Genomic DNA, 16,107 nt, shown 5'->3' with positions numbered 1-16,107 from the left:
GAGAAGGTGGTGTTAGCAGATAGCAGGACTACTCAGTGGGAACTGAAACCACAAAGGGAAGGACTGCACTGTGGGAGCTGAGATAGGGAGGAAGAGATATGAAACACGGAAAAGACACAACAGTGTTGGATATGCTGCCTGAAGTGCAGCTCCTCCAATATTCCTCCCATTAACCAAAAGTAACCAGGTTAAGGGAATTTTAGAAATATAAATTACGTAAGCCAATTCCCTGCAATATAGAGCAGAATAGAGAAAGGACAAGAAATGGATCTAAGATTAGCACAGCTTAATGTCTGCAGTTTGCAAACATGGTCCAAAGTCTATTAGGATTTAAAAAAAAACTAATCTCAAAATTATAAAACTTTAACAACAGGACTAGAAATGTCAGAGCCAAATGAATTTTTTTATTTGCCATTTGTTGCTCAAATACAGGCTGAATTTTAATTTGCTTTAATTTTGGGCTACAGCTTTATGCTTTTTTTTTCTGGAAATTCTAATAGCCTTTCTTTTTTTCTTGTTAGTAGACTTTTGTCTTTTTTTAAAATTCTGTCAATAAGATCTTATATCTTTATAAGCATACTGTCATTTGAATGACATTTATTCTATTAACTTTTGACTTCCTGTTCCAACTTGGAACAACTCCATTTTAGGTCTATTATACAGCTCAATGTTGGTATTTCTTTTCATTGCACCTTTTTAAAAAAAAAATAATTATTTATTTGAAAGTCAGAGTTACACAGAGAGAGAAGGAGAGGCAGGGAGAGAGAGAGAGAGAGAGAGAGAGAGAGAGAGGGAGAGAGAGGTCTTCCATCCTCAGGTTTACTCCCCAGTTAACTACAACAGCTGGAGCTGCGCCGATCCGAAGCCAGGAGCCAGGTGCTCCTTCCAGGTCTCCCACACAGGTGCAGGGGCCCAAGGACTTGGGCCATCTTCTACTGCTTTCCCAGGCCATAGCAGAGAGCTGGATAAGTGGAACAGCCTGGACTAGAAACGGCACCCATATAGGATGCTGGCAATGCAGGCAGCGGCTTTACCCGCTATGCCACAGTGCTGGCCCCTTCATTGCACCTTTATATTAATGTTAGGATGGTTTTTTCCTCTGATATCACCCTCATTTTTGATTCTTTTATTTTTTTTTGGAATGCACATTTGTACTCAATTATGTTTTCTTGTTGGTTTTAAGAAGAGTACATGGAAGACAAGATTTCTGAATTATAACACAACTGAAGGTGTAACTGATTAGAAGTTTGATGTTAGAAGTTGTTTTAAATAATTAAAATGGGGAGAAGTTAGGCTAACAAGACTTCCCCTTGCTCAACTACCATAATGAGGGGTCTTGGGGCACCAAATCTCCTAGACAGATGCTTCTATTTATTTCTAGGTTATATTTAGAAGTGCAGTAGTGGGGAAGCTAGCGGTTGCTTGTGACTACAGAGAAGGATGTCAAACAGTGCAGCTGTTCCACTGACAGGGCTTCAACTTAGGATCTTGATCTCTGCTTCCCTTCTAGATGCTTTCTGTTCCTGCCAACTCCAACTTGGAAATTCTCCTTCCCAAGAAGTCTATTTCCACCTCCAATTTAACCTTTTCTGTGCATGTTCTCAACTATATCTTTCTCAACTTTAGTTTATCCACAAATATGATTCTATCTGTATGAAAACTCTGTCTGTGTATGGTATTTATTATATAGTATTGGATATTATATTTGTTAGGACAGATTCACTCAGAAAAGTAACTTCAAAAATTCAATGGCTTATATAATAACAGAAATTTATTTTTTGCCCACTCAGATGAGTATAGTCTGACTCTACAGGTTAGCTGTCTCTGTGTGATGAATCAGCAATTCAGGCTGTCTCCATCTGGCTCTACCATCACAACATGGGGCCTCTACAGAGCGACAGCTGCCAGGACAGAAAGAGCATGGCAAATTTACACCCCCCTCTTTTACATTCTGGTTTGGAAATCACATAGCTCACTTCTTTTTGCTATTCTTTGGTTAGTCCTGGTCATGTGATCCCACTTAACTGCAAAGAAGGCTGGGAAATGTGTGGGACCACATGGATGTTTTAGTGTCTTGCACAGAAACATGCAAAATAATATCTGTACGATATGTGTAAGTTTGAAGCACAATAAAAAAAATACCAGAAAATGTATCACCTAGCAAGTTAACTAGGACAGAATGATGGTGATTGAGCCTGTCTGCTTTTGGTCTTCTAAGAATTTGCTGCATACTGTATTTATTTAATTTTATTACTTTATTTATTTTTGGTACAAATTTAATGGGCATTTTGGAAAAGTTGTGAAAACATATGCTCAGCTTAGTACATTAAACAAATCCTCTTACCTGCATTCACTGAAAACCAGTGCTGGTTGAAGAACTGATTGGAAGGGGTGAGAGTAGAAATGGGAACTCCAATAAGGTTACTTAAGTTGTGCAGGTGAGATAGCACAGTGGCCTGGAGTATAAAGGTAGCAGTAGGGATGGGAAGAAATGGATAAATTGAGATTGTTTTCCAAAGATTGACCCAACAGGTGATTGACTTCATGTAGGGGATAAGAAGTCAGTGGCATCAAGGACAATGCCTAGATTTCTGGCTCAAGCAACTGGATAGATGGGAATGCCATTCATCATATGACTCATCAGATGTCAGCCAAGGGAAAAATTACATAAGGAAGGAGAGAATGAGCTGATTCCCATGCAGGAAATGAATAAGATAATCCCGAGACGTCCTCTTTTTCTGACCGCAAGGAAATTACCAGTGATGACTGGAATTTATTAACAGAATGAAAAGACACAGGGACCAACCCAAAGGGGATTCGTTTGTCAAAAATGGACAAATGAACATCAAAACATAATGGATTTATTATTTAATAATTGGGCACATGTTTTTGCTTTTCTATAAAGTGAAACATTATACTTAGATTCTTTAATAAAATATTTAGGCAATAACTATTACTATCTGCTGAAACCATTAGGTAAATGATTGTGGGAAAATCTATAATGGATGGATCAGGCTGACAATATCTTAACCTACTCACCAGTCTTATTATCATTACTGAAAGTGGAACCACAAGTTTCCATGTGTCTCCTGATACGATGCAAGAAGTATATAGCATCACCTGCAAAGTATTTTTGACAGGAAAAATTAACCTGAATCTCATCAAGCCTCCAGATGTAACTACCAATTTACACAAAATACTGGGAATAGGGGAACATGTTGAACGACCCTAGTGAATGAGCTAAATGGAAGATGTGGGAAATTTTATGAGAAAAATGACCCAGTTACATCAGTAGATAAATAGCGTAAAAGGGGGGAAGGGAGCTTTTCTGTTTGGCAGAAGCCAAGACGGGTGCTTACAAGTCTGTCCAGATGCTCTGGAGGAAGAAGCCGTCTGACACGCATGCTTTCCTCTGAGAGTCTACTACTGGTACTGCTGCCAGCTCTCTGCTCTCCACAGGCGCCTGACCAAACACACAGAATGAGATACAAGGTTAAGCAAGGTTATGTGATTCATTGCATGCATGTGTACAGTACTGTCTACAAATGTCCAGTTCCTACATGTACAACCTATGATGAATCTGTCCACCATGATGCTAACTGTGTGAAGTTTGCTCAAAACTTTCATTCTGTTGCTGAGGAGCAAGTTGCATGCTGCTGGAGGCTCCGAGAGTCCTCTATTCTTACTGGGTTGGGAAGATTCCACATACAAATGTCCTCATTAACCCAATCCATAATGCCAACAGAAGAAACTCTAGCACCTAGTAGACTGCTTTGGGACAGGCTACACTTTCTGATACATTATTGTTTGTTTTCGTTGTGTGCCCTGGTGAAGGTGGGATACTCTTCAGCTCCATCATTTACACAAATGTAAGTAATATTTATACAATTCACATCTAACTAGCACAACAATTGTATCTGTCTAAAAGTATTTAATTTGTTTGTTAAAACCAGTTGTCTGGGGACCAGTGCTGTGGCATAAGGGTAGAGCTGCCACATGCAAGCTAGCATCCCCTGGCTGCTGTGCGTGTTTGGGGAGTGAAGCAGCAGATGGAAAATCTGTCTCTGTCTCTGTGGCTCTGCCTTTCAAGTATGTGTTTATAAATTTAAAATATAACCATAAAAAATAAATAAAAATGACACACTGTGTTAGTTTAAAATCAGTATTTAAAAGAAGGGTGCTGAAACTAGCACTACAGATTTGTTTGCTGTGTGCAGTGAAACCTACAGCTATACAGGGAGATGTACTCCTCTGTTGGTTTACTTTCAAGTGGATGTTTATTTATTTATTTATTTTGAGTTTGGTAAGGACAAGCAGTTTAAATTGGATTTTGCTTGGGAATTTGTAGGATGAGAAGATAATATATGGGCCGGCGCCACGGCTCACTAGGCTAATCCTCCGCCTTGCGGCACCGGCACAATGGGTTCTAGTCCCGGTCAGGGCGCCAGATTCTGTCCCGGTTGCCCCTCTTCCAGGCCAGCTCTCTGCTGTGGCCAGGGAGTGCAGTGGAGGATGGCCCAAGTGCTTGGGCCCTGCACCCCATGGGAGACCAGGAGAAGTACCTGGCTCCTGCCATCGGATCAGCAGGGTGTGCCGGCTGCAGGTATTGGCCATTGGAGGGTGAACCAATGGCAAAAAGGAAGACCTTTCTCTCTGTCTCTCTCTCTCACTGTCCACTCTGCCTGTCAAAAAAAAAAAAAAAAAAAAAAAAAAAAGCTAAAAAGAAAAAAAAGAAGATAATATCTGGTTGTCATCATATTCAGAAAAATAATGAAAGTTGACTACAGCCCTCCTTTTTAGATTTAATCTGTTATTCCACTTCTGCAACTGCTGCTTCTAAAAGGAAAAAAGTTGAAAACAATGCCACCATTTTTAGAAAAATTGAACAAAGTTGCTGCAAGAGGGCTCTCTTACAACTAAAATTACCTTGGTCTCCATATTATTGTTTAAGTTCACATAAAAGGTGAAAGTCCCTGGTTCAACCCTGTGACTTCACGTAATCTGTAGAATCCTGACTTTGATACATGATAATACAGTAGTAGAACTTGCACTGGTATGTGTTGGAATCAATGGAAATGGAACCTTAGGTCAAAAAAGAAGGTCCTGTTCACTTGAAGCTTTGTAAGCTAGTTAACAATGCTGGGTGGAGATGCTGGTAACCTGGTGACCATTAGATAAATATCTTTCAAATGTGAGAATTGAAAATTAGCTTTTATTAACATTTTAAATACTGTACTTTTATCTGAAACACTAATTTATGAACATTAATGAAAAAAATATGGTTGGATTTATTTAAATGTACCTCGTTGCTCGTTCTGATCAGTCTTTCAGATCATCTTGGGTCAACTGACTTCATCCATTTCAATAAGATTATTAAAAGAAGTCATGTAATTGGTGTCAATACAAGTTCAAGGTTTCTGATTTAACTTTATGTGTTGTCTGTAGTAATTTTTTTCACTCCTGGTCTAACTACTTTAAAAATCCTTACTGCTCTGCAAAGTTGCTGGGCTATTCTGTGCCCACCTTTACTTGAAGCATACCATTCCAGTCTGTTTGCAGTTATTCTATATGCATCGTGTCTTCCGGTGTTCTAGACTCTGGTTTCCCAGGGCGAATTTGAGTGTGTAGGAAATGCAGAAAAGGAATTGTCCCAATTCTTTGAAATTCTGTTTGCTGGCTTAAGAATAGGTTGTTTGATTTCAAACTCTGATTGCTAGTTTCCCTGAATCAATTTTTCTTCTATTTTCTTTAGAGGTTACAAAAGGCTAAGTTAAATGATTTCCAGAAAACTTTTGTAGCAGGCTCATGAAAACTCTTGAAATCTAAATTCCTTTCTACTGGGGAAAAAACAAAACTCACACACACACACACAAAACAACAAAACTTAAACCATATATTTTGATTAAATCAATGCATTCAAATCGTTGGGAAATAACCTGCTGAACAATTGCAGAAAGATGTATTAAAAAAAAATTTTTTTGACAGGCAGAGTGGACAGTGAGAGAGAGAGACAGAGAGAAAAGTCTTCCTTTTCCGTTGGTTCACCCCCCCAATGGCCACCGCATCTGGCACGCTGTGGCCGGTGCACAGCACTGATCCGAAGCCAGGAGCCAGGTGCTTCTCTTGGTCTCCCATGCAAGTACAGGGCCCAAGGACTTGGGCCATCCTCCACTGCACTCCCTGGCCACAGCAGAGAGCTGGCCTGGAAGAGGAGCGACCAGGACAGAATCCGGCGCCCTGACAGGGACTAGAACCCGGTGTGCCAGCGCCGCTAGGTGGAGGATTAGCCTAGTGAGCCGCGGCGCCAGCCGAAAGATGTATTTTTGTGACAAAAGAGGAAAATTGAATGCAGATAGGGTATTAGATGACACGAGGAAATCATCATTAATCTTGTTAGGTGCTATTATGGTTCTGCTTTAAAAGTCCTTATCTATAGATACATGTTGAAATTATATGATCTAAGACTTCCTTTAAAGAACACAAGAAAAGGGATGGGCATTTGGTGCAGCAGATAAGATGTTACCTGGATTGGCTGCATCCTATATTGAAGTTCCTTGGTTTGAGGCCCAACTCCTCACTCCATACCAGCTTCCTGCTAATCACACCCTGGGAGGAAGTAGCTGATGGCTCAAGTACTTGGGTTCCTGCCACCCACGTTAGAGACCTGGCTTCTGGTTCCTAGATTCAGCCTACCCCAGCCTTGGTTATTGTGGATGAGAGATCTGTCTCTTGGCCTTACAATGAAATAAATTTTAAAATATGTTAAAAAAATACACACACACAAAAAAGGCATGGATTATAAATAAAACAACAATGGCAAAATGTTTACAATTATATAAGCTGGATGACAATGGTAGATGATGGCTCATTATACTTTTTTCTAAAAATAAAAGAAGTAGAGAGTGACTTCTGGAGTTTGAGCAGGATTTGGCTCTCCAACCCATGCAGACACTTAAATCCCAAAGTCTTACGTTAATGATGTTGAGAGCATGAAAACTTGACCCAATTCTGGTGTCCAAAGATAAGGCCTTGGGGCCGGCGCTGTGGCGCAGTGGGTTAAAGCCCTGGCCTGAAGCGCTGGCATCCCATATGGGCGCTGGTTCGAGACCCAGCTGCTCCACTTCTGATCCAGCTCCCTGCTGATGCGCCTGGGAAAGCAGTGGAAGATGGCCCGAGTCCTTGGGCCCCTGCACCCATGTGGGAAACCTGGAGGAAGCTCCTGTCTCCTGACCGGCACAGTTCTGACCGTTGTGGCCAATTGGGGAGTGAACCATCAGATGGAAGACCCCCTCCCCGTAACTCTGACTTTCATATAGATAAATAAATAAATCTTAAGAAAAACAAAAAACAAAAAACAAAGATAAGGCCTTTGGGAAATGATTGGATGGATTAGGTTGCTATGGTAGAACCCCATGATCAAATCACGATGACTTTGTGAGGACAGACACATGGATTAGCATGCTCCCTGTGTCTCTGTATTCTAGCTCATTATGTGATGTCCCTCAGCCCCAGCAAGAGTACCTCTTGCCTTACCAGATGTCTGAACTAATGGGGACCACCCAACCCCGGACTTTGAACCCCCAAAACTGTAAGCCCAAATAAATCTTTTTCCTTGATAAGTAGTCCCTCTCAGGTATCTGTGATAATGGCAAAAAAGCTGACTTTGTAAAAATTTAGTGACAAAATATGTAAAATGCAGCTGTGAAATCAAATGAGATGAGATATGATCACCCGGTTTAATAGCATTGATGATCAGGGCTGGTACAATAGCATAGAAGGTTAAGCCTTTGCCTTCAGTGCCAGCATCCCATATGGGCACCAGTTTGAGTCCCAGATGCTCCATTTCTGATCCAGCTCACTGCTAATGTGCCTGGGAAAGCAACGAAAGATGGTCCAAGTGCTTGGGCCCCTGCACCTGTATGGGAGACCCAGAAGCTCCTGACTCCTGGCTTCAGATCAGCGCAGCTCTGGCCATTGTGGCCAGTTGGGGAATCAACCAGTGGATGGAAGACCTCTCTCTCTCTCTCTCTCTCTCTGCCTCTCTTTTTCTCTCTGTGTAACTCTTTCAAGTAAATAGATAAATCTTTAAAAAATTCATATTTTTCTGTTGCATAAAATTATCTGATAATTTGTCATGGTTTGTTATATAACTGACCAGAAGTATTTGAATAAATATACATTCAAAATTATCAAATAGTCTTTTTATTTTTTTAATTAAAAAATTAAAAAAAATTTTTTTGACAGGCAGAATTAGACAGTGAGAGAGAGAAACAGAGAGAGAGGTCTTCCTTCCATTGGTTCACCCCCCAAATGGCCACTGCGGCCGGTGCACTGCACGGATCCAAAGCCAGGAGCCAGGTACCTCCCCCTGGTCTCCGATGTGGGTGCAGGGCCCAAGCACTTGGGCCATCCTCCACTGCCTTCCCGGGCCACAGCAGAGCTGGACTGGAAGAGGAGCAACCAGGACAGAATCCGGCGCCCCAACCAGGACTAGAACCCGGTGTGCCGGCGCTACAGGCGGAGGATTAGCCAAATGAGCCACGGCGCCAGCCTCAAATAGTCTTTTAATTATTTATTTTTAAAAGATTTGTTTTTATTTATTTGAAAGAGTTACAGAGAAAGGTAGAGACAGAGAGAGGTCGTCCATCCTCTGGTTCACTTCCCAAATGGCCTCAAAGGCCAGATCTGAGTTAATCTGAAGTCAGGAGTGAGGAGCTTCTTCCAGTCTCCCACATGGGTTCAGGGGCTCAAGCACTTGGGCCATCTTCTACTGCTTTCCCAGGCCATAGCAGAGAGCTAGATCAGAAGAGGAGCAGCTGGGAAGGAACCAGCACCCGTATAAGATGCTGGCGCTTCAGGCTGGGAGTTTAACCCACTGCACCACAGCACCAGCTCCCAAATTTTCTTTTAATTCTGATTCCAAATATATTATCAGATTATAAACAATTCCTCTGGATATTATCTTTATACTTTTAAATAACATTTAAATAAAGCCATATCTCTGTTACTTATTAACTATCAACAATGTCCTTTGACCTCCAATACTGAAAGCTGAGGAAATCCATTTTTTTCTTTACCTCCCTATTTCCCAACCTCTCTTATGTTGTTGTTTTGTATTGTCACAGATTGTAGCATTTATTTTATGCTCCCAAATTATAATACTCACAGGTTTTTTTTCTGTCTCAAGCTGCCATATTGTTGTAATAATTTGAGTGTCTATGAGTTGAAGATGCTTTTAGAAGCTGTAGGCTTCCTCACTTTTCTTGACCAACTTTTCATTCATTATCCATACTATAAATAGAAGGATCTGTCTTAGCCTTTATCTTTCTATATATATATATATATGATTTTATCATATAAACATGAAAATGATCACACACATACATATATATACACACACACAAGTTTGTATGTATATAAAAATCACTGGATGTGTGGCTGAAGTTGGATATGTATTTATCACAATTTTCATCTATATGAAATAGGTGAATATAATGAAGAGGTGAAGAATAATATGACTTAATTTCTGTATGGAATCATATTTAAAGAAGTACACAGTTCAACACCAAAAGTAACTTCAAAATGAAGTACATTGCTTGGAACTGAGAAGACAATTTGTAGAAATACTCATTACAAGTCCTCTTTCTCACCTATCTACTTGCCTCTCACACCACAAGCCATCCACACCACCAGCCCACACAGCTTTTTCTTGATCTCTCTGCTTCCCTGTCCTCTGTCTTCCACTTTTATTCCTCTCCTCTTCTCTCATAACTCTTCCCCAAGTGGATCAACTTAGCCTCTTAGACTAAGTTCTGCTTCTTTTAAACTTTTAATTTCTCTTCCTATTTCTCATTCTTCTTTTCCTTTGACCTCAAAGTTGAAGGAAGCAGTGTGTCATGCATAGAACTCTCTTGGCCAAGGAAGACTCAGGAGTGGGAATAAAGGTTTAGAGCATTTGTTTGTTAGCAATTTTAATTCTGTCACATATTTACAGCTGAAAACTTGACTCTGAACTTTTGACCCATATTTTCATTTTTAAAAAGAATATTCAGGGGCTGGCACTGTGGAGTAGCTGGTAGAGCTGCTGCCTGCAGTGCCAGCATCTCATACAGGCACAGTTTCGAGTCCTGGCTGCTCCCATTCCGATCCAGGTGTCTGCTATGGCTTGGGAAAGCAGAAGATGGCCCAAATGCTTGGGCCCCTCCATCCACGTGAGAGACCTGGAAGAAGCTTCTGGCTCCTGGCTTTGGATTAGTGCAGCTCTGGCTGTTGCGGCCATCTGGGGAGTGAAATAGCAGATGGGAGACCTCTGTCTCTCTCTTTCTGCTTCTGCCTCTCTGTAACTCTGCCTTTCAAACAAATAAATAAATCTTAAAAAAATAATATTCAGTGAGTACATTTGTTTAATATTTCTTTCCCATGCAAGATTAATCTATCTTTCTATATTTATTTATTTCTTTGAGAATCAGAGACAGAAAGTCAGAGAGAGAGAGAACACTAGAGCGCTGCTGGCTCATTCCTCAAATGCCTGCAATGGCGGGGGTTTAGGGAAAGAGCTGCAACTGGGAAGTGTGAATGCCATCCAGTTTCTCTACATGGGTGACAAGGGCTCAACTTCTTGAGTCATTACCACTGCTTCTCAGGGTCAGCATTAGTGGAATCAGGAATCAGAACCAGGGATTGAACCCAGCCACTCTGATATGGGACACAGTGTAACTGGCATCTTAACTGCTATACCAAACACCTGCCCCCATCTCATGCAAGATTAAATAAAAACATATGGAGTGTGTGAATAGATGAGTGAATGAAATAATGATACCTGTTCTTCTTTCAGTATTCCCTAGGACTATGAGAAACATCACCATCCACCTGGCTATTTAAGTCAGAATCCTGAAGTTCATCCATGACTTTCCCATTTGCTCATTTCCTTTATCTGGTTATATACCAAATTTTGTAGGTTTTTCAGCTTTACCATTTCTTCTATCCTTCCCTCTATAGTAGTCCTACTACTATAAAACTGTGGCAAGTATCTGACCATTAAAAAAATCTTTTGAGGAAGACAGATGGACAGACAGACAGACTGGGCTCCCATTCACAGGTTTACTCCTCAAAAGCCCACAGTGACAGGCACTGGACCAGGCCAAAGCCTGGAACCAGGAATTTGACCCAGGTTTCCAACATAGGTATCAGGAACCCAACCACTTGAACCAACCCCTGATGCCGATCAGGGTCTGAATTAGCAGGAAGCTGGAATGAGGAGTTGAACATGGCACTCAAACCCAGGTACTCTGATACCGGACACAGGTATCCCAGTCAGTGGCTTCTTTTACTTACTCTTTTGTTATAGACTCCTAAATAGTTTCTAGTCTCTGCTTTCATTCTCCTTCAATATACACGTCCAATACATGTTATTATTCATGGTTCCAGACAAATCTACTGTTCCTCTTTAAGAATAAAGAGCAGTCCTTGACAGTCATGTCCTATACCACATGGCACCAACTTCCCAACTCCTAGACATTGCTGATTGAACCAGATGGTACCCTGATTACTGTGTAGGTGGCCCAGCAGCTATTGAAAGTGTGGGTGAGGGGACATACACACACACACACACACACATATGGCCCTCTAGTGTCTCTCTTTATAAGGATACTAATCCTATAGGATTAGGGACCCACTCTTAACCTTAATTACTTCCTTAGAGGTCCTATTTCCAAAAACAGATGCATTTTGATTTACAATGGTGCTACCTCCTGATAAACCCATTGTAAATAGAAAATATCATGAGTTGAAAATGCATTTAATACACCTAATATATCAAACCTTATAGCTTAGTGTAGACTCCTCTACTTTAAGTGTGCCCAGAACATTTACATTAGCCTACAATTAAGCAAAAATATCTGACATAAAGCCTAATTTTAAATAAAGTATTGAGTATCTCATGTGATTTATTGAATATCTACATCCAAAGAACACTAGCAACACAGTTCAGTGTATAGTATTGGTTGCTTACCCCATGATTTCATGGCTGATGGGGGGAGGTGTTTCTCACAGTTGCTGTCTAGCCTGAGAAAAGAACAAAATTCAAAATTCAAAATATGTGTCTACTACATATGTATCACTTTTACATCATCACAGTAAAAAAATAATCACATGTTAAACCATTATATGGCTGGCGCCGCGGCTCACTAGGCTAAGCCTCCGCCTGTGGCGCTGGCACCCCGGGTTCTAGTCCCGGTTGGGGCACCAGATTCTGTCCCGGTTGCTCCTCTTCCAGTCCAGCTCTCTGCTGTGGCCTGGGAAGGTAGTGGAGGATGGCCCAAGTGCTTGGGCCCTGCACTCGCATGGGAGACCAGGAGGAAGCACCTGGCTCTTGGTTTTGGATCAGCACAGCACTCTGGCCGTAGCAGCCATTTGGGGGGTGAACCAATGGAAAGGAAGACCTTTCTCTCTGTCTCTCTCTCTAACTCTGCCTGTCAAAAATTTTTTTAAAAAAATTAAAAAAAATTATGTTAGAGACCATCTATACAGTCACACTGGGGTCAGCACTTCAATGTACAAATGTGAAGCCAACACAAACATTTAGTCTATAACATGGTCCCAGGAAGCAATGATGCTAATAGACTAATCTAATTCTAGATGAACTTGCCTATGGAAGTTGGACTTTTCAAAGACAGCCACAAATTCTTTCCCTCCCTAAGTCTACTCCCCCTTGATATATGTAACTTTAGTTCCTTTCCACACTGACTTGCTTTGGCAATGACACAGTTGCCAATGTGGCAGTGTCTGAGACTTGAAAAGTGTTTTCCCATTGAAGCTTACTGTCTCTTTCTGTTCTGGCATTTCTACTACTGCTGCCGTGTGAAGAAGCCTAAGTGAGTCTGCTGAATAATGAGAGGTAAACTTGTATAGCCTTGTTTCTCCCGTTGCTATGGCCAATAGCCTTTCAACTTTCAGATGTGTGGGAGAAGCCATTCTAGTTGATTCCAACCACCAACAAACCCTAGCTGACTCTAGATGTGTGTGAAAGCCCAGCAGTGATCAGCTAAACTAGACTAGATCATGGAGCAGAACAGAACTGTCAGCTAAATAAATAGTTGTTGGTTTAAGACACAAATTTTGAAGAGGTGTCTTGTAAAACAATAGATAGCTGCCATTCTTAAGTTTTATAATACAAAATAACCTTAAAGTTCTTAAATAATTAAGGAGAAATGCATTAGACTTCCTGATAATGACATAAGGGACTGAGTGACTAGCTAGACAAGAGAACAGTGACATGATCATATTTACATTCTAAGATTATGGAACCATTTATATTGGTTATACATCTAAATAATGGTGGCCCTCGATTCTGAGTTCTAAACCAGTTTAACCAATAGCTAACCAGAAATTTTCATTTGGGTATCTTGCTGGCACTTCACAGCAATCCATCTAAAGCTGAAATAAGCATGATCTTCTTCAAACTTCTTTTATGTTTCCCACCTCAGGGGTCCAAGCAAGAAACTTGGAAATAATTTTCTCTTTTTTTTTAAAAGATTATTTTTATTTACTAGAAATACAGAGTTATAGTCAGAGGGAGAGACAGAGAGAAAGGTCTTCCATCCGTTGGTTCACTCCCCAAATGGCTGTAATGGCTGGAACTGTGCAAATCCAAAGCCAGGAGTCAGGCGCTTCTGGGTCTCCCATGCAGGTGCAGGGGCCCAAGGACTTCGACCATCTGCTGCTGCTTTCCCAGACCATAGCAGAGAGCTGGATCGGAAATGGAGCAGCCAGGACTCGAACTGGCGCCCATAGGGGATGCTGGCACTGCAGGCGGAGACTTTAACCCTCTATGCCACAGAGCCAGTCCTGGAAATCATTCTCAATTTTTCTTTCTCTCCTCCTCTTTCTCTCTGTCCACTCATATACAGTCAATAGGTCCTATTGTTCCTAATTTTTGGATTTCCCTAAAATCTATCTACTTCCTTTATTCACATTATCACTCCGTTAGGACTAGTCACTGTCACTTTTCTTCCAGCTAATTATAATGTTCTACCAATTTGCATATGATTTGCTAGTGAAAAGGTGAAGCATGTGAGAGAACTCATGCATTTCCCAGAGGGTTTGGCCTTGGAAACTGAAATAACTGACTTGTGATTTATTGAGCTGGGGAAGACAAGGGTAGACGTGGATTTGGACTAGATTGTGTCAAATGGCCATCTCTGTTGATGATAGGCTGGAAAAGTGAATATCTAGTTGTATTCATTTTCTATTTTTATGTAATACAAGTGTATTAATTACTGCAAACTTAGCAGCTTAAAATAACACACTTGTCTCCCAGTGCCTGTGGGTCAGGAGTTTAGGTATTCTTCAGCTGAGGGTCTCACCAAGCTTCCATCAAGCTACCAGCTGGGGTTTGTTCTCATCTAGAGGCTCAAATGGCAGGGGCCTGTTTCCAAGCTTACTCTCATTGCAGTCAGGATTCATTTCCTCATGGTTATAGACTGAGTGCTTCAGGGTTTACTTTGTCTGCTAGCTGTAGGGCCAGAGGCCTCCCTCCTCTTCTCCTTCTCCTTCTCCTTCTCCTTCTCCTTCTCCTTCTCCTTCTCCTTCTCCTTCTCCTTCTCCTTCTCCTTCTCCTTCTCCTTCTCCTTCTCCTTCTCCTTCTCCTTCTCCTTCTCCTTCTCCTTCTCCTTCTCCTTCTCCTTCTCCTTCTCCTTCTCCTTCTCCTTCTCCTTCTCCTTCTCCTTCTCCTTCTCCTTCTCCTTCTCCTTCTCCTTCTCCTTCTCCTTCTCCTTCTCCTTCTCCTTCTCCTTCTCCTTCTCCTTCTCCTTCTCCTTCTCCTTCTCCTTCTCCTTCTCCTTCTCCTTCTCCTTCTCCTTCTCCTTCTCCTTCTCCTCCTCCTCCTCCTCCTCCTCCTCCTCCTCCTCCTCCTCCTCCTCCTCCTCCTCCTCCTCCTCCTCCTCCTCCTCCTCCTCCTCCTCCTCCTCCTCCTCCTCCTCCTCCTCCTCCTCCTCCTCCTCCTCCTCCTCCCTCAGCTTCTACAGATTGCTTATAGTTTCCTGCCACATGGCCTTTTCACAAGCAATTCAAAACCCAACAGTTTGCTTTTAGCTTCCCTAAGGCCATTGAAGAGTGTGAGAGTCTTCTGCATAATGTAACCTAATCACAGAAGGAGTCTCACATTACCTTATGGTTATATATAATTTGAGAGTCAAAGAGAGAAAGAGAGAGAGAGAGAGAGAGAGAGAGAGAGAGAGAAACTCCCATTCACTGGCTTACTTTCCAGATGTCCAGTGGCCAAGGCTGGGCTGAAGCTGATTTTGGGAGCAGGGAACTCCATCCAGGTCTCCCACATGGGTAGCAGGGACCCAATTGATTGAGCCATCATTGCTGCCTCCCTGGGTCTGCATTGGCAAGAAGCTACAGTCAGGAGCCAAAGGCAGGTATGTAACGCAGGCATTCTCACGTGAGACACAGTGTCCCAATCCAGCATCTTAACTGTAAGGGCAAATGCTCACCCCACCTTTGCTGTACTTGATTGGTTAGAAATAAGTCCCAGATCCTACCCACAGAGGAGATTACACAAAGGTGTAACTACCAGGAAGGTGGTGGATTCTGAGGGCTTAGTCTGTCAGCCACACTGACTTTCTCATTCCCAACACTGAAAGCTGAGAAGGTAAAATGGGCCTCTGCTCCCTAGGTGACCGAGGCTGCATCGGTGCTTTCCCCCACCAGAGACTACGAGTCTGGAACAGTCATGCAACTACGAAGAGAAGGTTAGAATTCCTTTGCAGGGGTGTGTTGCAGCGGCACAGCACATCGTCTAGAGGTGGTGACAGCAGTGTCCTGAGATTGTCCTTGATGTGCAGTCTGTGAAGGCTCTTTGTTCCCTGCCAGTTTCATAGGCCTGCTTCTCCAATCTGTTCAGTTCTGTGATCCCTTCTCTGTAGGCTTCTAATAAATCCCCCCTTAGGTTTAGGATTATCAGAGTGTTTCTATTGTTTGTAACCAAGGATCTGGCAGATCCTGTATATATACCAGGTATAACTATGGTTATCAGAACATGGACTAGTAGAAGGGAGGCAGAGACTAGATTTTTGAGGGCTTTAGTAAGTTTACACTTCATCC

Source organism: Oryctolagus cuniculus, chromosome 7 (assembly GCF_051225735.1).
Source record: "Oryctolagus cuniculus isolate XC-2025 breed Fujian yellow rabbit chromosome 7, ASM5122573v1, whole genome shotgun sequence".
NCBI classification, from domain to species: domain Eukaryota; kingdom Metazoa; phylum Chordata; class Mammalia; order Lagomorpha; family Leporidae; genus Oryctolagus; species Oryctolagus cuniculus.
This window is presented reverse-complemented; position numbering follows the sequence as displayed.